This window comes from Akebia trifoliata, chromosome 3, assembly GCF_017979445.1.
Source record: "Akebia trifoliata isolate Shusen 1 chromosome 3, ASM1797944v1, whole genome shotgun sequence".
Lineage (NCBI taxonomy): Eukaryota > Viridiplantae > Streptophyta > Magnoliopsida > Ranunculales > Lardizabalaceae > Akebia > Akebia trifoliata.
This window is the reverse complement of record NC_141377.1, coordinates 23319012-23345161: the sequence shown is the minus strand read 5'-3', so window position 1 is coordinate 23345161 and position 26150 is coordinate 23319012. Positions and strand designations below refer to the sequence as shown.

At 37.9% G+C, this 26150-nt stretch overlaps 1 pseudogene across 1 annotated transcript; it reads left to right on the top strand.

Annotated features, from left to right (window-relative positions):
* Nucleotides 1–25547, top strand: LOC147406160 (PR5-like receptor kinase pseudogene; annotated as a pseudogene). Its single transcript, XR_015176339.1, has 2 exons — nucleotides 1–29; nucleotides 24210–25547. The product of XR_015176339.1 is annotated as a PR5-like receptor kinase pseudogene (transcript).
* Nucleotides 25548–26150: the final 603 nt, after the last annotated feature.

Here is a 26150-nt window from a genome sequence, read left to right as displayed (position 1 = left end):
CAAGAAGCTGGCAAAACAGATTGGGGCAGGTATGATATCCATCATTTTATATTGTTTCAGTTCTGACCCAAAATATAAGGATTTTTCTAGCATCAACCCACGTCTGAGGCTCTCCATTTAACACTCAATTGAGACTGAAGGATTTTCATTTTTCTAGAAATCAAGAAATATTTCCTTACAAGTGATGTGAAAAATCTTTCATTTTGAGACCATGGCTAGTGTTTTTCTCTTTAAATTATTCCTCAAAGCAAATTATATTTTCTTGTGAAATGTTCCCTTAACCAGTCCCCCCATTAATGTCTATATGTCGAAAGTAAGATGTTTACCTATGGGGATTTTGACATTGATTCTTTTGTAATCATGCATTTTTTTTTGGGTAACTTTGTAGTGGTTATAATTATTATAAACTTATTTTTCATCTAAGCAAAATGCTTAATTATTATTATTATATATCTGAAGTAGTATTCTTTTTATTTACAGATATTAATTTCATGGTAGAAATATCTAAAAATTGTAAGCATATTTCTAATATTCATTCATCATGCTCACACAACTATTAATAAGGATCAAGCGGTAATCAATCATTAATTTTCAACCATGAATGACTCTAGGATGAATAATTGGATTAAATTTGATAACCAAATCTATATCCTATCAATTATTTAGGAGTGAATTGTTACATACCTGGAACGGAAGTTGTAGATGCAAATTTTCGCTCTACCTCAATATTTCCCTTGAAAGCTCTTAGCTCGGTGGGGGGCCTGTGATAGGACCACTCCGACGATCATGTTAGGATTAGTGTCAAGCTAATAAAGAGTTCTCAAAGAAGATTTTTTCTAACCTTTGACATGAGTTGCAACCTGCTATTTATAGGGGTCTGATTGATGGATTTCCCAAGATATTTTCAGTGATTTCTCTCAGAGTTGTTGCAACTGCTCTCTAACCTAACAGCCGCAAGAGTTTCCACGACTACCCTTTTAGGTCTGAGGCAGTTGCAACCGATCTGTCAGGCTAAGAGTTGTCACATTTATTTTGTCAGTGATAGCGCAGTCAGGCTAAGAGTTGTTACATTTGTCTTGTCAGTGATAATGTTGTCACGCCTGCCATATCAGCTCCAAGTGACCCGACCTGTATTCTAAGCTCGGTACACTTTCATCTTAATACAGTGGATCGATAACTTTTTCTCTTAGTTGCCACGTGTCAATAGCTCTGAGAATTACACTCCACAATACCCCCTTTCGAGGTCTGGGATATATATCCGAGACCCCAAGAAATACTCTGGTTGACACATGAAAATCTTCAATTGGGTGTTTGTTTGACCTGACCCATTAATTGCATTGATTTATGACGTCCGACCACACACTTTTCGAGGATGACGGACGTTATAATTGCCTTATTGAAGTGTGTTCCCGTCTGTTGATTTAAGCAGTGCAATTATGTGCCGCCTACATGTGGCACATTGTGAATGGTTGATAACACACGTGTGTTCGTACGATCGCCTTATTTCTAATGCCATTGTAGACACGGGATTTCGTCATTACGATGACCACATCTACAATGGTTTGGAGTCGCCACCATTCATTTTTGTAAGTGGGTGTGAATGATCACCCGATGTGCATTTTTTAGAAAATGTGACATTTTTGACATTTAGTGACTCTCGATGGATAGGAACTAATCGAACCTTGAGATTCGGGGTAAGCGGCTCAGTTGGAGAAAAGGGAAGGTGTTAGGCACCCTTTTCTCCCCACTAAATAGTGGTCACCTCAACTCAACTCAGTCATTTTAATCGAAAATACAATAGTAAAAATAAAGTGCCACGTGTTGATAATGTGTACCCTAAGTAGGGATTTATTTTTGGCTTGATTATAGGATCATCCCATTGAAGGGGATGATCCTTATAAACCTTTGCCTTGAGAAGAGAGGAGGGGGATAATAGAAGAGGGAGGAGGAGAGGGTAGAGAGAGAGAGAGGGGGGGAGATTGCCTTGAACCCACCTTGAAGCTTCTTTCTTCTTTTCTTCTTCTTCTTTGATGTCTTCTAAGGTCCTTAGTAGTTTAGGAAAATGTTATTTTTTTTTGTGTAATTAAAGGAGTAGAGAAGAGATGAGAGAGGTGAATGGAGTATAGTAATTTTTTTTGTGAGACTTGGGGGAGAGAATTAGGAGTATTTTTGTAGTGAGAATTGAGAATAATGGTTGGTATTAAGAGTTGGGGAGAGAATTTTTTGTAGTTAAAAGTTGGGAGCCATTTTTGGGAAGAGGAAGAGGGTATTTATAGATGTTGAGGAGTTATTTTAGGGATATAATGGGGTGAAATGAAGAAAAAGGATAGAATGGTTATGAGTTTGAGAGAGAAGTAGGTGTAATTTAGAGGAGATTGGAGGGTATTTAGGGAATGGGGGTTAAATGGGTGAGTTTTGACCCAAATGGTTTGGATCCTACCCAACCCATTTGGGTGGAGTGTTTGATGAGGTGAGTTTAAGATGGTGGTTGTGATTAAATGGTATTTGATTTAAGAGAATGGAGAATTTAAAGAGGTGGTTGATGATATTTTGGGAGGGTGAGGGAGATGATGCCATGTGTCAAAGTGGGTGAAAATGAAGGGTTGAGATAGATTGATGGGAGAGGTTGAGTGTTTGACTTGAGAGGATGGTGTAGGTTTAGGTTGTAGATGTAGGTTTGTAGGGAATGATGAGGGTAGATTAGGGGAGGTATAGGTTAGGGGTATGGGTAGATGTGTTTGATTTGAGAGAAAAGGTGATGGGTTGATGTGTGGGTAGATGGGATTTAAAGCAAATTAATGGGGTAGGTAGTTGGGTGAGGGAGGTGAGATGGGGTGATGACATTTGTCATCTTTGATTATCAAGATGGTGATTGGTTGATGTGGGTAGTGGTTGATGGGTTAGGGTTGTGGGTTGGATATGAATTGGATATGGATTTGGGCGTAGGGGCTTTAGAGTGTTTTGAGCTTGGGTTATGAAATGATTTTGGATTTTAGGAATTGGTTAGGGGTTATTTTGGAATGGATTTTGAGGGTGTAGGTTGGTATTAGATTTTTAGGTGATGTGAGATTGAGTTTAGGTTAAGGGGGAGGTGAGAAAAGTGGATTTTGAAGAATTGAGGGTTTATGAGCCTTAGGTGGGTTTAGATTTTTTTTGGATTCGGAGATGGAGCGGTGGAAGGTATAGGAGGTGGTAGGCATCCCAAGTCTCGTTTTTTTAATTTTATTTATTTTTTTGAGATTTTTGAAATCATTGGTTTGATCGAGATGCCACGTGTTGGCAAATCGGACTTTTTAGGCCCGTTGGTGAACTTTATCGAAAATTTAACGTTTTTGATTTTGGAAGCGGAGCAGTGAATATTGGGAAAGCGTAAGGTAGGCCGAGTCCTTTTGGTGGCCTCCTAAACCATTGAGAGGTCTTAGGAGCCTCGGTTTGGTCAAAATGTCACTTTTCAATGACTTGGGCCCTTAAGGCCCGTTGGCCCATTTATTTGGAAAATCTGTATTTTTGGGCCTTTTCGAGTAGTGGCCCGTTCAAATTGGGGTGTCTACAGCCATTAAATGCTATGTTGTTCTCATTATTGTTTCGTCTCTTGAGGGGATCCTGGCCGTTGATCTGGGTTCATATCCTGAGGCTTCTCAAGCATATATATACCCCATTCCCTTTCATTTTTCAGTTTTACCTTTTGGTTTCCTAGTCACTTCTGCTCTCCAACTCTCTCTTGCTCTCTCTGCGCACTTTAGTCCGGTATCAACAAAGCGACTGCTAGCTCTTCAAGTTCTTCCAAGGTCTCTTCGATTTCTTTAAAGGTTAAAGGTCAAGGCCCCCTCCCCTCTCCTCTAAAACCTCTTCTTTTGCTTTTTAGCCTTTGCTATGGCCAGGGGGAAGTTTTATTCCCCTACTCTCCCTCCACTGGATGTAGTCAGGGGTACTTTCGCTATCCCTGATGATATGGGTATATCCTACGCGAATGAACCTTCAACGTCCCGAGATTTCTCCCCAAGCACCATCATGGTACACTAGGGACAACTCAAAGTAGGCCTCCGAGTTCTTTTAAGTAGGTTAACTCAGGAGGTACTGAAATTTTATTAGAGGGCCCTGGACAAATGAACGGGAACTTCTTTCGCCTTATTCATGTTTTTGAGCAAATGAATGAACGACTGGAAGTAGGTATCCAGTTCGGGCTTCCTGACATCAGGGAACAAATTGTCTTCAAGAGGTGCCCAGACATGCAAGGCTTCTTTTACCTTTCAAAGAGGAGAGGGAAGTTGTCCTTGATTGAGCTCCCCGACTCGGATAAGGAGTGATTCTTGTTTTTGATTGAGTTAACTGGTCGGTGGGAAAATGCTCTAGGGGATGAGCTTCCCCCTCTTGCCTTCCACTCCTTAAATCACCAAGGTTGGTACACCTACTCTCCCTTTTTTCTGACTTCCCTCTGTCTCATGAGTTTCATCTTTTTTTTTTTTATTCTAACTTTTAGCTCTCCACTGTTGCAGGCCCAAAGAAAGACACCAGCGCAGGGGACTCAGTAATCATCACCACCCTTCTGTTCAACCCGGCACTGTACCACCAAGCTACAAAACCCTTCTTCCCCTCCAACTAACCCAATTATCCAACCACCGACCCCCAGTCTTCAGGCAACGAAGACATGGCCTTGCGGTCTAACCGCCTAGTTCCCACCATGGACTCCAACTCTGAGGAGGACATAATGAATGTGCCGCCAGTCGACCTCAGGGATGAAGAAGAGGAGGAAGACCATCAACCTTTACTCAAAAGGATTCGGAGGGGATCCAATCCCCAACCCTTGAAGGTGGCCCCCCTTTCCACTCGTTCTTCACCTCGTCCCGCCGCAGGATGCACCAACTTGCCCCCTGCCAAGCCGTCCCAGGCTTCGGCCTCTTTAGTAGGGTTGGAGTAGAGAGAGAACCTCCCCCCTCGCTCTTCGTGGATGGTCAACCCCAGAGTGGGTGGCCATCCAGTTCCCGACCAAAATTTGGCACTATCCGATCCCTAGATTGTGCGCACTTTCTTCGAGTCAATAGCCCTCTCATGGGATTTGGCGATCACAAGCATTAGCTTTATCAAGGATCTGATGAAATTTTTTAATGATACTTTCTGAGCCCTGACCGCGGTAAGGAACTTTAATTGATTTTTCTTTTTATAAATAATTGCTTTAATATCTCCGAGCTCTAACACTTGCCTGAATAAACTTTTTTTTTTAAGTGCAACATGTCGTGGCCAAGCTCTGCTAGTCTAGGGGTACGACGCTGAATGACCTCGACAGAGCGGAGGGTCAGGCAAAAAAATTTCAGTTGGAGAGGGATGCCACTCCAGCAAATTCCTTAAAGCTCCAAGCAAGCTTAGACGACACACTGTCCGAGTTGGAACAAAATAAAGGTCAGCTGGCGTTGGCAAAGGGAAAAGTTTCCTCGCTCGAAGAGCTTCTCAAGGCTAAAGATCAAGAGAAGGAGAAGGCGCTCGAAGAGCAGCTCACTTCCCTTTAAACCCAGCTAGACACCTCGAAGATGGCTTGGGAAAAGGCCTACAATAAGCTCAAAGCCAAACTAAAGAAGGCCGAGTTGTCCAAAAAGAATAATGATACTCCTCTTGAACATACAACTGTGCCGACAACTGAGCAAGCTCTCGATGACGCCAATGCCAGTGTTGATGCTGACGCTTAGATAATTTTTGCTAGTTTCTTGCTTTCGTTTCCAATCTTGTAACTTGTCTTCTATGTAACCGAATTCCCCTATTAATGAAAAAGTGTGTTTTCGTGTTTATCCTTATTTGCAACTTTCGTTTCCGAGGCAAATGTAAATGTGATAAGACTTCTTAGAAGGATTTGATCGAATCGATTTAAGTTGAGTACCTCGGATCAACCTCTTTAACTCATCTAATAAAGCTTAAGTGCCCTGACTTAATCACTTTAACTTAACTAATAAAGTTTAAGTACCTCAGCTTACAACTTCCTTGCGCCTAGTGAAAGGGAAGGCTTTTGCTTCCCAAACATATGACTTGAAAGCTTTTTATAAGAATCTGATAGTACCGACTAACCAATCCCTCTCGTGTCTATTGAGAGAGGCAAGGCTTTTCACTATTCCAACCCCTTGGTAGGGCTCGACGCCTGTAAAAGGCTAAGGCTTTCTGCTATACCAACCCTTCGATTGGGCTCAACACCTGTAAAGGGCCAAAGCTTTTTGCAATACCAACCCCTAGGTTGGGCTCGATACCTATAAAGGGCCAAGGCTTTCTGTTATACCAATCCCTTGGTTGGGCTCGGCTCTTGTAAAGGGCCAAGGCTTTTCGCTATACCAACCCCTCGGTTGGGCTCGGCATCAGTGAAGGGCTAAGGCTTTTCTTAAATGATAGAATGCAGCGAGAACTTGGAGACAAATGATTTATTGATAATATGTTTTGAGGTTAAAGGCATTCCATGGTGCCATGATTACATCCCCTGCTACTATTCTCAAATGATACACTCTCGCTTCTCCAGCTTTATAGACAATGCACGGTCCCTCCCAATTAGCTCCGAGCTTCCCACTATTAAGTTCCCTTGTGTTGGCGAATACTTTCCTTAGTACCATATCCTCGACCTTGAATTCCTTTCTTTGCACTTTTCTGTCGTAAGACCTCTTCAGCTGTTGGTCATATCATGCAAGTCTTTCCAAGACTCTTTCCCGAGTTGCATCCAACTAGTCTAGATCTGTGCTATCATTTCTTTGTTCAGGCTTGTCTCTGCGACTTGCGTCCTGACTGTAGAGAATTGTACCTCAAGGGATGATGACTTCTGTCCCATATGCTAACACAAATGGTGTCAGCCTGGTAGCTCTTTTGGGTGTTTTTCGGTACGCCCACAACACACTATGCAGCTTTTCCATCCATCTCCCCTTATGTTGAGCTAACTTTTCTTCAAGTTGTCGATGATATTTTTATTGGAAGCCTCTGCTTGTCCATTTCCCTGTGGATACCTCAGAGATGACTAGAATGAATGGATCCCATACTCTCTGTAGTATGGCTACACTCGACCTCCTCTAAATTATGTCCCGTTGTCTGAAATTAGTGTATAACGGATGCAAAAGTACGTTATGATGTGTTCCCATGTAAATTTGATGACTTCTTCGTCTTTGATTTGGGTAAGGGGGATAGCTTCTACCCACTTGGTGAAGTAGTCCGTGGCCACTAAGATAAAAAGTTTACCCCCTTTTCTCCGAAGCAGGGCCTTAACGATATCCATTTTCCAAATAGAGAATGGCCAAGGTGCCTTCATCGAGTGAACTCGTTCGCAAGTTGGAGACTCATGTGCTCATACTTCTGATACTTATCGCACATTCTGACATACCTTTTGCATCCTCGGCCAAACGTAACCCTGAGTTATCACTTTGTTCGCGATTAACCATCCTTCCGATTGATTACTGCAAATTTCTTCATGTATTTTTGCCATTATAAGCTCAAATTCCTATATGTTTAGGCATTTCAAGAGTAGTCCTCCAAACGACATTCTGTACAACTCTTTTTCAACAAGCGTGTACCTCTTGATCTGGAAAAGGAGTTTTCTGGCCTCCTTCTTATCATGAGGGAGCATCATTGTTTGGAGGTATTCTACGTACTTCTGCATCCAACTTAGTGATCGGTCGACTAGCAGACACTCCTCATGTTGAGAGTCGATACAAGCTTTCTGCTGATATTCCACGGGTATTGCTCTGACTTTCAAATCTCTGAGCATCGATGTAATGAATGCCAACGAATCAGCATGTCTATTCTCGTCCCTCAGGATCCTGCTTATTCTCACCTCGGTGACAAGTACTTCGCCATTCGTTCATCCTTTGCCTCATATTCTTCCTTGCATTGATTTGTGACTATCTGAGAATTAGTAAATACTGTAAACCTGCCAATCTTGAGGTCTTTCGCTATTTTGAGACTATTTATAACGACTTAATACTCCGCCTCATTATTAGAAGCCCCATACCTGAGCTTCAATACTTTCTCGAGTTTGTCATTGCTCGGGGTTACCAATACTATCCCCATACCCGACCCAGAGTAATTGGATGAACCATCAACGAACATCCTCCATCCTGCTTATTTATTCCAAGCGTTCGTTTCCTCTACTACTTCATCTTCTTCCTCCTCCTCTTTTCAGCCTAGATCTTCGATCGGGAAGTCTACTAAGAAATCTGCCAATACTTGTCCTTCAAAGCTGTTCGTATTTCAAACTGCATATCATACTCCCCTAGAGTTACTACCCATTTTGCCATCCGCCTAGATTTATTCAATCTATACATCATATCCTTCAATGGATGGCCCGTTACTACTTGGATTTGGTGTGACAGAAAATAAGTTCGGAGCTTATGGGATGAATAAACCAAAAACAAATCGACCTTCTCGGTTTCAACTTCTGATGGGGCGAATGCCTTGCTGATGTAATATATTGAATATTCTCGTCCGAGGTTTACCTTAAAGAACACTAAGCATATGGACAACGTAGTGGCTGCCAAATAAATCCCCAACTTCTCCCTTTCTTTTGGAGTGCTGAGGATGGGTGACTGCCCCAAGTACTTTTTCAAGTTATAGAAAGCTACCTCGCACTTTTTGTTCCATGAAAATCCCTTGCCCTTCTTCAGCAAGCTGAACAACAGTTTGTTCGAAACTTAAGAAATGAATCTATTCAAGGTTGCAATTCTTCCTGCTAGAGTTTGCACCTATTTCTAGTTTTTCAGACTCGGTATTTCGATTAGGGATCGGATTTGGTCAGGGTTTGCTTCAATGCCTCTCTTGGTGATATATGCCTGAGAAACTTTTCGGAGGCTACCCCGAGCACCCATTTCTTCGAATTTAGCTTCATCCGATATCCCCTTAGTTGGTTGAACGTCTCATCGAGGTCCCGTAAGTGATCTTCCACACTCTTGCTTTTTATTAGTAGGTCATCGATGTATACCTCGACTATCTTCCACCAGCCTTTGATAGGTCGCCCTTACATTTTTTAGACCGAACGACATAACTTTAAAACAGAATAACTCTTGCTCAGTCGTAAAAGACGTCTTCTCTTAGTCTTCCTCTGATAGAGGGATCTGATTATACCCCGAATATACATCCATGAACGACATTCTCTCGTGCCCCGAAGTTGCATCCACCAATCTATAGATCCTTGGCAAGGCCTTATTGAGATTAGTGAAATCGATGCATACTCTGACATTCCTGTCCTTTTTTGGTATGACGACTATATTCGTTACCCACTCGGGGTATTCCACTTCTCTGATGAATTTTGCTTTCAAGAGCTTGCTAAGTTCTTCATTCATCCCCTACCTCAGGCACAGTGAAAACCTTCTGGGTTTCTACCGAACTAGCCAAAAGGCTTTGTCAACGTTTAATCGATGGCACACAACCGAGGAATCTATCCCAGGCATATCTTCAAATGACCATGCGAACACGTCCTAGTTAACGTCAACTTCATGACGTATCTTCATCACTTTCGCCTTATCTATTGCCTAGACTGTCTGTCTGATTGGTGCCCCCCCGTGATAGTGTGCACCACTCTATGTCCCTCGGGTTCTTGCTGCCTTTCTTACCCGGCCTGCTGAAGTGAAGGTTTTCGACATTTTTCCCTCTGGGCCTCTCGCCTCCTTCTATCTGTAGAAGCCACGTACCTCCTGAGCTTTTAGTCCTCGACCATATCTTGTATGATATGTCATAGCCTGTAGCAATCCTCGGTTGGGTGGTTTTCTGTCCCGTGATATTCACAGTATGATTTTCCCGGCTTCCCTCGATAGTCCCGAGGTGACTGTATGAAGTTGGGATCATTGCGTATGTGCCTTAATATCACTGAAAACGTTTCGTTTAATGGTGTATATACCTGCCTTCTCTTCCATCTTGACTGCTCATTTGGGTCCTGTCGCCTCTTCTTACTACCTCTTTCTCTCAACTCGGTAATTACCTTTTGGGTTCCCTGATCACCCTCACCATTAGCGACTGTCTATGCTTCCCAACCCCTGCTCTTCATCGATTCCTCTACGAGGATGTATTTCTCTACCTTCACATACAAATCCTCGAGCTGCGTGGGATCATACTTTATTAGTGACTCATGTAACTGTGTCCCAGGGATGATTACCACCACATAAGCTGCACACGCGGTTGCCTCGTCCATTCTTTCAACGACTATTGCCTTTGTTCGGAATCGGGTGACAAATGACGGTATGTTCTCGTTGACTTCTTGTCGTAAGTTGGATAGTGTGTTTACCCCAATCTTCTTCTTTCGTAAATGGACAAACTGTCCGACGAACATCTCCTCCAGCTCAGAAAAACACATTACCAACCCAACTGGTATCCCCTGAAACCATGACATAGTCCCATGACTTAAGGTGGACGGGAGGAGTTTGCAAAGTAAAGAATCGTCGCTTTGGTACAAGACCATTAGACTATTATAGTGGAGGACATGGTCCATGGGATCTCTCATCTCGTCGTATGTCTCAAACTTTGGTAAATGAAAGGCTCTCGAGGGGTTCGAGTTCATTATTACTTGTGAGAACGATGCTCCCCTAAGCTCCAGAATTGCATTTCAAGTTTTTTGTAGTTCATCATCCTTTCTTTTCAGCATCTCCTCAACTTCCCCTAGTCATAAGATTACGAACTTCAGAACTCCCTTGCTGTGTCCTTATTGTCGTAGAATCCACAATCCGATCAACCTCAGTTCTCTCCGCTGCTTGGACTGTATGCCCCTGGCTTCCTTCTTCATCTAACCCTCCTCCAGTTTCAGTTCCCTTGCCTAGCTTTTGTCGAAGCTCCTCGTTTTCTCTTCGTATTGCTGTGATCTCATCATTCTACTTCTCTAACCCCTTGTGTATCTCCTCCCTCATTTTTGTTAACAAATGATACATCACAAGCATTGGATCCTGTGGTGATGGGGATGGATATGCCGGTAGGAGGTTTGATGGTTATCCGTGCACTTCACCTCTAGTTCTCACCATAATGGTCGTTTTCTCCTTGTAAGTTTTCCATGAATGGCGCCAAATTGTAGATGCAGATTTTCACTCTACCTCGAGATCTCCCTTAAAAGTTCTTAGCTCGGTGGGCGACCTGCGACAGAACCACTCCGACGATCAAGTTGAATTAGTGCCAAACTAATAAAGAGTTCTGAGAGAAGATTTTTTCTAACCTTTGATATGAGTTGCAACTTGGTATTTATAAGGGTCTTGATTGATGGATTTCCCAAGATATTTTCAGTGATTTCTCTCAGAGTTGTTGCACCTGCTCTCTGATCTGACAGTTGTAGGAGTTGCTACAACTGCCCTGTCAGGTCTGAGGCAGTTGCAACCGATGTCAGGTTAAGAGTTGTCACATCTATCTTGTTAGTGATAGCACTATCATGCCTGTCACATCAGCTCCAAGTGACCTGACCTGTATTCTAAGCTCGGTAGACTTTCCTCTTAGTTCGGTGGATCGGTAACTATTTCTCTTGGTTGCCACGTGTCAATAGCTCCGAGAATTACACTCCACAGAAGCCATTGCAATTATCCAAATATATATACATATAGATATATAGATAATGATCCTCTTGTTGGTGAATAATCTTTATTCTAGACTCACCTTCTCCTCCTTGTCTTCTTTCTTTGGAGTGAAAATTAACCTTGATAATGGAATTTTGGATTCTCACTGAACTCTTTTCCTCTATGCTGATTTCAAGAGAAAAACCCCTAATGCTTTTTTGTGGCGTCCCCAAAATTCTAAAACAAATCCCTAGGATTTGTACTAGGATCTCAAGGCACGAGTTAAATATTCTACCCCAAATGATAATTTATTTTGGCAACATGCTACCAAATAAAATAAACGACTGGAATAAAATGAAGTGGCTTTCCATATTTCTGACGCATAACCCGCTCTCAACAATCAACCAACCATACTTTGCTGGATCACCGGATAAAGATCCACACTGATTGTAGTACCCATACCCTACTGGTATTCACTCACCCAATCAAACAGGTCAATTGCACCAAAGTAACCTAGAGGCTCGTACCATCAAATTACGCTAGCTATTAACTCACCACCACATAAGGAGGTTTGTTGTCTACACTATAGTTCTAAAACTCACCCACACTCAAGGGATCTATTGTTTATTTTGAAACTTCGGGACTCACCCTCACTAAAAGGATCTGTTGTCTTGCATGAAAACCTTGGGAATTACCCTCACCGAGGAGTCTACCTCCTCAACAAGTCCTAGAGACTCACACCATTCAAAGAGCTCTGTTGCCTCATCACAGATTTTGGGTTTCACTAACATATGATGGTGCCATGGAAAAATTAATAAGGTTCACTCTGGGTACCAAACATACACACAACAATACTCACTCATTAAGCACACAAGTCCAATCCAACTTTCAGTTTTCCCAACTTCCTTTATAAATTTTCCAATGAAGCTAACAATGATTTAAAATCAATAACATGTAGAATCTAAGATAATATGGCGTTAAAATTTTATTTTTAAAACACAAAATAAGGCATAAGTGGGGTCCACTTATTAGACCTGCAGGCGGTGGCAAAGGGGGCACTCTTGCTGTGCCATCTCTAGACATAGGGGGTGATACCATTGGAATGTGGGTGGTGGCACCTCGAGGTGTCGCCCATGCTATGAACATTTTTTCCCCAAAAACTGTCTTCAGGTGTTCGATTTAGGTTTCCATTGGTGTATTTATTTTTGGTTCATTGAGAAACTGACTTGTTACCCACCTTAAATCCTACATTGCTATGACGACGAAAAGTCTCCAGGTTCTCGATGTATTTGATGCAATTTGTGTCCTTTACTATTTTATTCGGTTAAGATCATAGATGTTTTTGTTGGGGTTATTTTTTCTTTTACAGCATCTCTAGTTCTTGCTCCTCGGACTTCGAATTTGCTTATGAAGTTTTAGGGTTTTACTAGGGTTGGATTCTTTTCTAGTATTTTGCAGAGAATAAAATAGAAAATTTATAAATTTTGTGTTAAGTGTGATATTTATATTACTTAAAATTATAATTGTCAAAAGGTTCAATTGTTTTGGTTCCTAAGTTTTTCGACGTTCCGATCTTCATTTTTCACAAAGTTATAGTCCATGGTTAATAACTTTTTAGTGCCAATCTAATTGTGTGCCCAAATTTCTACCTTAATATTCAAGCTTTTATGGGTATTGGGACCTCATGTCAGACTCCTCCCAAATTTCTTTCTCAACATTGTGGTGCCTTTATAGTACCTTAACCAAGAGAATGATACATGAGCTCAACTATTTTTCTTTCCCTTCTATAATTTGCACTGGTCCCCCTCGTATGAAATATCCTTCTCCACTATCAATGTTTGCAAGTACACTATGTGCAAAGGGTTTGGTACATACTTCTTGAACATTGATACATGGGGCACATCATGAATTTTGTCAATTAGGGGAGGTAATGCTAGTTTGTAAACGAGCGGTCCAATCCACTCGACAACCTCAAATGGTCCAATATGCCTCAATTTTAGCTTTCTTCGAAGCGTAGACACCTAATTTATAGAGTCGACACCTAGTTTTACGGTCTAAGAACCAAAGATACTCTAAACAGATAAAAACAAAAAATTTACGAAGAAATTACGGATATGAGAATCAAGTTACAAGATTGAAAGGTATTAGGTACCAACCTCGTCCAACGAAAATCGATCTCTACCATTCTCAAAGATTTACATTGCAAAAAAGGGCCTAAATCTAGAATGAAAATAAAAAAGATTACTTGTTTTACCTAAGTGATTGTAGCGATTGATTCCCTCAGAAATTGACTGTGAACATTTTTTGTATGAATTTTCTTGGTTTGTATCTGCCCCTAAACTCGAAGATGAGAAATTGTTTTGATAAATCTAAATGTTTTTCTAACTTTTTTAGTTGTCTTTTAGGATTTCTGCATATTTTTCGGGTTGAAAATTAAGGCTTGGGGGATAGGGTATTGAGATGGGACTAGAGATTTTTTATTTTGGGGGAGTTCGAGAGAGATTTTGACCCATTTCTCTAGGATTTCTGAAGACCTATGAGATTTGGTTGTCTAGTTACCTTTTTATAGAAGTTTTTGACAAGGTTTGAATTAGATTAAGTCTCTTTTGGATAAAATCTATCTCTAACTAATATTCAAGTTGTTTTAGATAAGATTTAAATAGTTTTTATTTGTATTTAATTTAATTGACTTATGTATAATGAATTTTTAATTCTTTAAAGAACCCTCTGGTGGAGGGTTCTTTAATTAAATGAGTCACCACTTGAAATTGGCCCATGATCTTAATTAATTATATTTATTTATTAAAGATTTTTAATTTAATTTATTAAGATTCTAGTTTATATTTATGAAAATTTTTAATTATTAGTTTTAGATTTTTTTAATTTTAGGGATGAAAATTTACCATTTTGCCTTCAAGGAAATTTTTTGTGTTGGATGTCATTTTTTAACATTTAGGGATATTTTAGAATTAATTTTTCGTAAGGAAATAATTGGAAATGTCATTTATGATTTTTTGATGTGAAATGGGTATGGACCACATGAGAGGGTATTTTGGTGATTTTGTCAAAATTTATTGAAATTGGCAAAATAATTTATTTGATTTTAGGTTGTTATTTATGTGTTCAAAAGGGTCTTCCTAAGTGTAATATGATTTCTAGGAGGGGTGTTATGGTGTTAGGGGTATTTTGGTCAATTTTTGTTAAGTTTTCTCATAAAACTTCTTTTAATCTCAAAATGATATTTTCTATGTTTTGAGTCACATTTTCCTAGTGCACTATAGTTTCTGATTTATTAGCGTGAAATATCTCATCTAAGCTTTGGAAATATATCTAGTAACAAATAAAAACCTTTAGAATATTTGTTTATCATCAGAAACTATCGTAATCAGGTTGATGAATTGACTAATCAGGTGAGTGCAAAAATGGGGTGTTTACAATACCTTCCCTTTGTCAACATGTAACCCAATTCAATCCTTGATGCATCCGTATAGATGGTCAACTTTTCTTTGCAACTGGGAAAATCATAATAACTGTTGTAGTCAATCTCTTATTCAATTCTTGAAAAGTTGATTCACACTTCTCATTTCATATGAACTTTTCATTCTTCTGAGTTGGTTTTGTAAGAGGTTCTGCAACCTTCAAAAAACCCTCAACAAATCTTCTATAATACCTTAACATTCCTAAGAAGCTTCTAATCTTTGTTATTAACCTTGGTTGCTTTCAATTGAGAATTGCTTATACATTTGGAGGATCCATTCAAATTCCATTCTTCGAAATCACATGGCCTAAGAACTTGACTTCTTCCATCCAGAAGTCACATTTACTAAACTTTTGGCATAGAGTTTGTCCTCGCTCAACGTCTACAATGCAATCCTCAAATGTTCATCATGATTTTTCCTCATTTTGGAGTAGATGAGGATGTCATCTATGAACAAAATAATGAACTTGTCCAAATACCTCCAAAAAGGTCTATGCATCAAATCCATAAATGTTGCTTATGCATTTGTTAGGTCAAAGGGCAGCACTATATACTCAAAGTTTTGTATCCTGTCTACAAATTAGTCTTCGCAATGTTTTCCTCTTTTATCCTCAACTGGTGATACCCTAATCTAAGGTCAACATTGGAAAAATTGTGGGCACTCTATAGTTGAACAAATAACTCTTCTAGATAGGGTATTTATTCTTAATGATGACTGGGTTCAACATCTTGTAATCAATGCATAGACGAAGTGAACTATCATTTTTCTTTGAAATAGAATTAGAGGTCCCAATGGTGAAAGAATCCATTAGACAAAATCTAACTTCAACAACTCATCGATTTGGGTCTTTTTTGAAATTCTAAATTTTTGTAAAAATTTCATTATGTCTGTGGCACCGATGAAGTCTTCAATCGGTGGCTCTCGGTCGTTGTCAATGGCATCGACATAAACTTCTATAGAACTCAAAGTTTATGCTAATTTTCAATTTTTGAAACCAAAAATTCAATTTTTATTCGCTTAAATCGAAAAGATAAAATTGTGGGTTTTATCCCTAAATTATCACACAACAAAAATTGATCATGGGTAATGTTTCCTAATATTTAACTACATACAATATTTTTAAATTTTAAAACACTGATGCATGAAAAACTACAACCATCAATAAGGTTTAGAAATTCCCTGCGATTTTGATTTGAGCAATCTCCAAGAAATGCAGAAATATGACTTGGATCGAATCCTATCCTCTCTAAAGAGAACAAAGATCCTAACTTACCCAATTCCTCAAAGCTCTTGGCGCAACAAGTAACTTCTTTTCTTACGATGGATCTTGATCGTGTCTCTAGGTTGAAGAAAGATCAATCGAAAATGGAAGGAGGTTAGGATTTTCTATCTAGGATTTTGGTTAGAAGAATAAAACATGCCAAAAATCTAGAAATTCTATAAATTTATGTCTGTCTAGTATTTATAATGTTAAAAGGACGTAACAATCATTTATAATTTATTTTAAGAGTCAAATTGTCTCATGCTCCGATTTTCACAGACTTATTGTTGATTTTGATGAATTTTTCGTTTCAGTTCCAATGGAGATATTGTTTTAGTAAAATTCCAACTCAAGAAAATTTTTGCTATAGATTGACCTTCGAATTTCCTTGAGATATGTGTTAAAAAATCTGGGGTATTATATTCTCCCCCTTAATAAAAATTTCGTCCTCAAAATTTAAAATCTTACATAAATCCATGAATAATTCTGGGTATCATGGTTGTATGTTTGTATCTTTTTTCCTTATTAGTTCCTTGATGTTGTGATGCCTCCACAATACTTTGATTAAGGGAGTGATGCGAGATCTCAATTGTTTCTCTCATCTATCAAAAATTTAGGAAGGTTCTTCCTCATATGAAGTATCCTCGTCAACTTCCAATGACTGGAAGTCGACTATGTGTGAAGGGTCTGGGTTGTATTTCTTCAACATGGACATGTGAAACACATTGAGAATTTGCTCCAACTATGGTGGTAGTACCAATCTATAAGCTAGTCTAATCCTCTTTGAAATCTTAAACGGTCTTACGTAACGTGATTTGAGTTTTCCCTTCATGCCAAATTTGAAAATTCTCTTTCACGGTGATATTTTCAAAAATACGATATCCCCAACCTCAAAATCCAAAGATTTTCACCCCTTGTTTACATAATTTTTCTATCTACTTTGGGCTACTTTCAATCTCTCTCACAGATTATTCTAACTTTCTACGTCATCTCTTCAGTTAATTCTAGACCCATTAAAACTACATCTCCCACCTTTGTCCAACAAATAGGTAATCTACATGGTCTCCTGTACAATACCTCAAATAGAGTTATGCCTATGCTAGCTTAATAGCTATTGTTGTAAGAAAATTCAACTAGGGGTAGGTGAGTCTTCCAACTATCTCTAAAATCCAAAACACATACTCGAAACATGTCTTCCAAGATATGAATCACCCTATCTAACTATCCATTTGACTGAGGATGAAATGTTGTGTTGAACTTCAACTGAGCACCTAGAGCTATGTAGGCTCTTCCAAAAATATGAAGTGAATCTGGGGTCTCTATATGATACAATGAACACTGATACTCCATGAATTTTGATTATTTTCATGTTATAGATCCTCCTAAGTTTTTCAACTATGCAAGTAACCTTAATTAGTATAAAATGAGCCATTTTCATCAATCTATCTATAATTACCCAAATTGTATTGAAACCATCGCTAGTTCTCGGTAACCCTACAGTAAAATCCATGGTTAAGTGTTTCCAATTCCATTTCGTTATCGGCAATGATTGGAGTAGACCTGATGGTTGTTGATGTTCTACTTTGACTTGTTGACAAATCAAACACCTACTCACAAAATCTGCAATGTCTTTCTTCAGTCTTGGCCACTAAAAGTGTTTTCGAAGATCCTTGTACATCTTCAGGTACCCTAGATTGTTTGAGTATCTCGATTGGTGTGCTTTATTCAAATTTATGTCCTTTACTGATCTTTACTGATCTTTAGATAGTACCCATAAGCTATCTTGAAATTTGAGGCTCTTATTATTATATATGCTCCAATCTTGCTTTTCTATGTTGTCCACCGTCAACTGATATTCTGCTAAATTTGCATCCAATCATTGAAGTTTCGTAATTCTCGTGATTAGAGAATTCTTAATCCTCATTGCAGCCAAATAATTGTGTTGCTCCTTTACCTCAACGAGTGTATCAAATGTGAATTCTACCACGATCTCTAGTATCTGTCACTCAAGTATAATCATATATGCTAACGAGTTTGCATCCTTCCGACTAAGTACATCAGCTACGACGTTCACCTTGTCCAAGTGATACTCCAACGTGAAATCATAATCCTTAAGGTATTTCATCCAACGTCTTTGTCTCATGTTCAACGTCTTTGTCCCAATCAAACCTTACGTTCTTCTGAGTCAACTATGTCAAAGGTGCTATAAGAGTAGAAAAACCTTCAACAAACCTCCTATAATATATGGTCATCCCAAGGAAAATTCTAATCTCCGTAACTGTCTTGGGTTGTTTCCAATTTAATGCTGCTTCTACATTTGCAGGATCACTGAATTCCCTCATTTGACACCACATGTCCCAAAAACTTCACCTTAGCTATCTAGAATTCACATTTATTGAATTTAGCACACAAATGGTGTTCCCTCAAAGTCTAAAGTGTAATCTTAAAATGCTCTTCATGTTCTTCCCTCGACTTGGAGTAGATAAAGATGTCATCTTTGAATACAATTACGAATCTATCGAGGTGTCTCCAAAATAATCAGTGCATCAAATCCATAAGTATTGTCGGTGCATTCATCAAATTAAAAACATTACTAGGTACTCAAAGTGCCCTAGCCTTGTGGGAAACATGGTCTTCGGAATGTTTTTCTCTTTTATCCTCAACTGGTGGTGCCTAGATCTGAGATCGATCTTTAAAAAATGTTGGACACCCTGCAATTAGTCGAATAAGGACTCTGTTGATAGTCACTTGGTTCAACCTCCTTTAGTCGATACACAGTCGCAATGAACCATTATTCTTCTTCACAAATAAGATCGGAACTCCCTAGGGTGAGAAACTCAGTCTAATAAAATCCAAACTTTTATTCTCTTGTTGTCTCTAAGACAAACTTTTTCAAAAACACTATGAAACTCCCTCCAAGTATAAATCTCTCTGGACATTCTTGACTGATCTTCACCACTGACTAACATCACCTTCTAACTTGAAAGAAGCTAAAGTCACCTTCTACTCATCTATACAACCCATGGCGATCAATAACTCGTATATCCTCAGTATCCACTCCCCATCCTCTGCGGGGTCTACTAATCCTCTAAAAATGGTGGTTGTAGTCTTTGAAAGTTCTACAATAGCATCCTTGACTGTAGTTGTCCATGAGGTAATGAATGCCTTATCATAACGGGTGGTTGCCAATAAGGTACTGGTTTTGAGTAAGGAACCTCAATTGGAATAGCCTCTACCCCATGTGAGTGTATGTGATGTCCCCTAATCTCGGCCATCTCTTCCATGATCTTCGATTGGGTCTCTGTGATGCGAGCTTTAACAACCAATAATTGACCCATCTAATCTTCATTGTCTTGTCTTGCAAGTTGACCATCGTCCATAGTTCTCTTTCCTTTTTCTTTCCCTCTCATATAGTTAAATGCGATATGAAATTTTTTGGCCAGATTCTTTCAAATAGTTAACTATTCATTAAAAAACAATATCTTAAAATTTATGCTAATGTTTTCAAAAAAAATGAAGTGTACACAATCTAGATTCGTGTCGAGTCTTAGGTGTTAAGTGTTTTATGATTCTAGTGTTTATAATTTCTTAAAGATTTTTAATCTTTCCCTATCCCGACTCATCATGTCTTATCCTAACTCCTGTTTAGATTCTAACAGACCTCTAGACTTTTTGATACCATTCTGTGAAATCAGTTAGATGTTTATAATAGAGTTGCCTAAGTCCCATATGAACCTAATACTGGGCTCTAATACCACTCTATGGCATCCCCAAATTCTAAGTACGAATCTCCATGATCACATGCTAGAATCCAAGGCACTCAAATACACACTACTAAGAAATAATAATAAATAAATAACAATATGGTGATAATATAAAGTATTGCAACGGAAATTCTAATAAACTAAAATATAAGTACGAAAGTATCTACAAGTAAATTGAAATATGAACTAATAGTTAAAAAAAATTCCATGAAACAAAATTTGGCAACAATTCACTCTAACATCAAATCCTACATTCAACAAATTAATAAAAAGGTCCTAACATCTAAATTGAACTAATCTAAGAAAAATAATTCTAGTTCTCACTTGAAAATGGACTTTGATCATCAATGTGACTAACAAGACGGTACTCCTCTGTAGTATCTTTTAATTGCTCCTCAATGGAGAAAAGATCTACAACTGTAAATGATAAGTTGAGTAGTGAGGAAGTTACCCATCAAGAAAACCTTATTCCAAAGTAATAGTATTCTCGCGGGAAAAAACATTCTAAATCATTTTAAAACAAATGCAATATTTTCAACAAATAAATAACAATAAAAAAAAACGTAAACATTTACAAATAATTGAAAACTAAAGTAGACATTTTCAAATTAATTTCCAACTTAAAGCGTAATATGTACAAATAATGGTAGTATGTATGTTAAGAGTGTTGGGAACCATGACTGGATACCATCCAAGTCAGGATTTGAATTATTCTAGACGTCTCGTTAGTTTTTTATTTTATAGGCTATCGCTGCAACTTACCATGGTTTGGTGACTATTTATCCGACTCAGGTTAGTTGTTGGCTATTGACTGTGACCATAAAAATAAGTTTTTTCACAAAATGTCAATACGTTCAGCTACTCTAGATAGTTAATGATCATTGACTCATCATCTTCATCTAAGCCTATCAGACAAACATATCGCTCTATAATACTTTTCTACAGTACCACAAATTATCATTACATCACATAGTTTATCGGTAAAGATAAAGAGGAAACTCTCGGATCTCAATTGTGATATTAATCCCTTATTCATCCTATACTATATAAGAGTTTAATATCACAACTGTTCATCTTAGAATAGTATGTCACTCCAGACGGATATGAGAAACTATTTCTTAAGGCTTTCACAAACTCTTTAATGAATCCCAAAATAGATACATAATATATATCCTTGTTTTTTTGAAAACGAAATGAAAAATAAAGCATATAGGTGTGTGGAATGGATATCTGATCTTAAAAATAAAATATTACACATCGCCTCACGATAACAGAAAGTAAACTATCACTCAGATATCCACTTGTCAAGACACACATGCAATGAGAGTCCATACTCTCGTCCATAGGGCATCGTAACTACAGTTTGATCCCTCTGAATTTAAATAGTTCATAAGTTCATTTTTGAAGTTTTCAATATTTCAAGTCAAAATTTTAAAAATCCTTGAACAAGTTGAAAATGAGGCTTTAAAACAATTTTAAACGTCGAGGATCATCTTATAAAGTCTTTTAGGAGAAAATAATCAAATTTGGTTGAAATCTGAAAATATTTTTTGCAAAAATTTCCATTATGTTAGTGACATTGATGAAGTCTCAATTAGTGGCACTGATGGGTTTATTGGTGGCATCGATAGAAACTTTTGTTGAATGTAGAGTTTCTATTAGTTTGCGATTTTTGAAACCAAAATTCAATTTTTATTTGCTTAAATCGAAAAAATAAAATTTTAAAATGTGGATTTTATCCCTAAATTATCATGGGTTTATGAAAATAACGAATCTTTCCTAATATTCAACAATATACAAGATTTTTAAAATTTAAAACACTACAATGCACGAAAACTACAAACATCAGTAACATTTATAAATTCCCTACAATTTTGATTTGAGCAATCCCTAAGAATCGTAGAAATCAAACTTGGATTGACTCCTATCCTTTCCAAAGATAACAAAGATTGTAACTTTACGCACTCCCTTGAATCTCTTGATGCGACATGTAACATCTTCTCTTACGACGGATCTTGATGGCTTCTCTAGGTCGAAGAAAGATCGATTGAAAGTGGGAGGCTAGCATTTTTTGTCTAGGGTTTTGGTTAGAAGAATAGAACGTGCCAAAAACCCAGAAATTCTATAACTTTATGTGGGTCTAGTATCTATAATGTTAAAAGGATGTAATAGTCATTAATAATTTATGTTAAAAATCAAATTGTCCCATGCTCCGATTTTTGCAACTTAAAGTTGATTTCAATGAATTTTTTGTTGTGCTTCCAGTAGTGATTGTTTTCATCAAATTCCAACTCAAGAAAATTTTCCTATAGATTGAGCTACTAATTTTTTCGAGATACGTGTTAAAAATATATGAGGCATTACAAATGAAGGGGCACATTGGTTGAAATATATAGGTGAAGGAGAACATTGGTTGAACCATGTAAGTGAAAGGGTGTTTAGAGGAGGGGTAGGTCATTGGCTCCTAAGAAGGCCGAACCACCTTAAGATAACGAATGAAGGAGTTGGATCCTAAAGAAGGATGACCTACCATATGCAACGATTGAAGGGCTTCGCTCCTAAAGAAGGTCGAACTACCTTATATTAACAAGTAAAGATTTAGCTCCTAAGGAGGTCATACCACTTTATGCAATGAGGGCTGGCTCCTAAAGGAGGTCGAATCACCGTATGACAATGAGTGAAAGGGTTTGCTCCTAAGGGAGGCCGAACCATCTTATGGGTTAAAGGACGAAGGGGTCGATTCCAATAGAGGCCAAACCACCTTGTGGGTGAATAGTTGAAGGAGTCGGCTCTTATCAAACCACCTTTATGGTTATATGGTTGAAGAGGTCGGCTCTTATAAAGGCTTAACCTCCTTATGGTTAGATGGTTGAAGGGGTCTGCTCTTATAGAGGCTGGACCACCATGTGCTACAATGATAAAGGGTTGGATCCCTTTTAGCCGCAACGATTGGGGTATGGGTCGAACCCATTGTATATTTGATCCACTTGGACAATTGGGTTTGGATCAGGTTGAACCATATTTGAATGCCTTGATTTCAACTTCACTAATTCCAAGGAGTGTAATATTTTTGTCTCTACACGCCTGTATAAGAAAGTCCTAGCTCTGTTATTGTTTGTTCGATTAGTTTGTATTGGAAAGCCCAGTTGAGTGGTTTCTCCTAGTCTCGTGTTAGCTAACCATTTTTTTTACCCATTACCCTGGATGATGGGGTATATATGAAAGACTCGTATTGGAGTGACCTCTCAAGATTGACCTAAATTCACACTTTGTTGAAGTGGAGGTGCGCACATAACCATAAATGCTTTTTACTAGTAACTCAATGAAAAGCATCTATGGCTCAGTACACGTCTCCATGCCAGCAAATAGTAAATTGAGGTCAATCTGAAGGTCAGTCCAACATTATTTTATATGAAAGCCTCCCTCAATTTAAGAAGAAATTGTTATGCGTCCTTAAACTTCAGCTCCTTCGTATTTACGAAGTAGTTCCCATACCGTATACCCCAAGAGTTGGATAACTACTTTACTCCCAATCATTTTGACAAGCAGGATCTTCGTGCCACTAACCTACATATAAATGCTTCGCTCACCCTTTGGTAGACCTCTACAAAAATATAACCCCACTTAGCTATTCCTTCATACTCTAATTTTCATCAAGCAAATTTAACAAAATATGCATGACATATCGATTATTTACCAAAATGGAGCACTATACATCTTATCTACCAAAAATGATAATTTACCATTTTGGTAAATATTTTATTTTTCCAAAATGGTAAAAATAGTAATTTCCATATTTTTACTACCATAAATATCCTTTTTGTCAAAAGAATTTATTTTATACAATTTCAGAAAGAGTCTTTTGACATGAGATCAAATTGTATTTTATACAAAATTGTTAGAAGGATCTATGATGTGTCAGAATGATCTTTCTTGCACCGCATAAAATACATTATAATCTCATGTTAGAAGACTCGTTCTAACATTTTATAAAATACATTTTGATTTCATGTGAGAAGATTCTTCCGACAAATTTGATAGCAAAAATCTAGAAATTACTATTTTTACCATTTTGGGAAAATAAAATATTTATCAAAATGGTAAATTATCGTTTTTGTAAATAAGATGTATAGTGCTTGATTTTAGTAATTAAGTTTGAAAAGTTGTCCGTTTTAGTAAATTTCTCTTTTCATCAGCTTATTTTATTTTATTTTATTTTTCTGTGTAGGTGTAGGTGCGGTGATAGGTGCAATTTTGATTATATCGGCAATGATTATTCTTTGTTGCTTAAGAGGGAAATGCTCTTCAGACGATGATCAGGAGTTGGAGGCATTTCTAGAGAGACATGGAAACTTAGCTCAAAAAAGATACAACTACTCAGATGTTCGGAAAATGACTAACAGTTTCAAAGACAAATTGGGTCAAGGAGGTTACGGTAGTGTGTTCAAAGGAAAGTTACTTGATGGTCGTATGGTGGCTGTAAAGGTTCTAAGTGAAATAAAAGGTAATGGAGAAGACTTTATCAATGAAGTTGCTAGTATTAGTAGGACTTCCCATGTTAATATCGTCACTTTGATAGGATTTTGTGTTGAGGGTCCCAAAAGAGCTCTTATCTATGAGTTAATGCCGAATGGATCTCTAGAAAAATTCATATATGATGCTAAATCGTCAGTAGAAAAAAATCCTCACCTTGGATGGGAGACACTTTTCAGAATTTCAATCGGCATTGCTCGGGGACTAGAATACTTACACCGAGGTTGCAACACTCGGATATTGCATTTTGACATTAAACCTCATAACATTCTCTTAGACCAAGACTTCTGTCCCAAGATCGCTGACTTTGGGCTCGCTAAATTGTGCCTTGTAAAAGAAAGTATTATATCGATGACAGGTGCTAGAGGAACAGCAGGGTATATTGCACCAGAATTTTTAATTAGAAACTTTGGAGGAGTCTCACACAAGTCAGATGTTTATAGTTATGGTATGATGTTGCTTGAAATGGTTGGAGGAAGAAAAAACTTCAGCGAAGGAGTCGATAATACTAGTGAAATATATTTTCCAGATTGGATGTACAAACGCCTTGATCTGAATGAAGATCTAGGATTATGTGGAGTCAAAACCATGGAAGAGAATGAAATTGCAAGAAAGATGATTTTAGTAGGTTTGTGGTGCATACAGATCAATCCACAAAATCGACCTCCAATGAGTAGAGTGATAGAAATGTTAGAAGGAAACCTTGAAACTTTGAAAATTCCACCAAAACCTCTATTATCATCCCCTCCAAGGGAACGAGAAGGTTCTTCCAGCTCATGGCAGACATTGTAACATGGAATTTATACGTATATTCATTTTAATGTATGTGGTGACATATATGGACTTGCAGTAGATGAGCATATCAAAGAATTGTGACACCAATTTGCACAATGTCTATTTGGCTAAGAATCATATTGAAAAAGGATTTCTTATTAGGGAACCCTATGATCATTTTTTTTATAAGAATGTTGTTTAGATATACAATAGCTAATGAATTGGATTATCTTGTTCAATTTGATCTACGAAATGACGATTCCTATCTTATGAGAATTACTCTTTATCATTCAAACATGTTAGATTCCCCTATTTTTTCCATTTAATGTTAGTGAAAAATGATAAAAATTTATTTTACCGTTAAATGTAATCTTAAATTTGAGAGTTTGGTGGCCGTCATTTTCAACAACTTGGATCAAGATAAAAAAAAGTATTTATTTTCTTCTCTAATTATATTTTTTATTATTATAATAATAATAATAATGTGACTTAATTTCTCCGTAAAACCTAGAAGGCTGAGGTGTTGGAATGCCAATATACTGATCTGTGTGGGCCCAATGACCCTTAGTAAGATTTGAAAGCTTACTAAGCTAGTCAGGGTAGCCTGACACTTAGCATGAAATGGTTGCTCGCTGTGTGCCCCAGATGCAGATGTGTGGTTTCCAAGAATATGGGCAAGCTTGCCATCTTTGAAAGCAACTTGATTTATTTTAGGAGACAAAATTTTGAAAGATCAAGGACCATTCAATTATTATGATCACTTTCATCTTGAACGTACATACATGTATCTACTTATTGATCCTATTCATTGCATTTATATATATATATATATATATAAAAGTTGGTCTGATTGAATAATCCA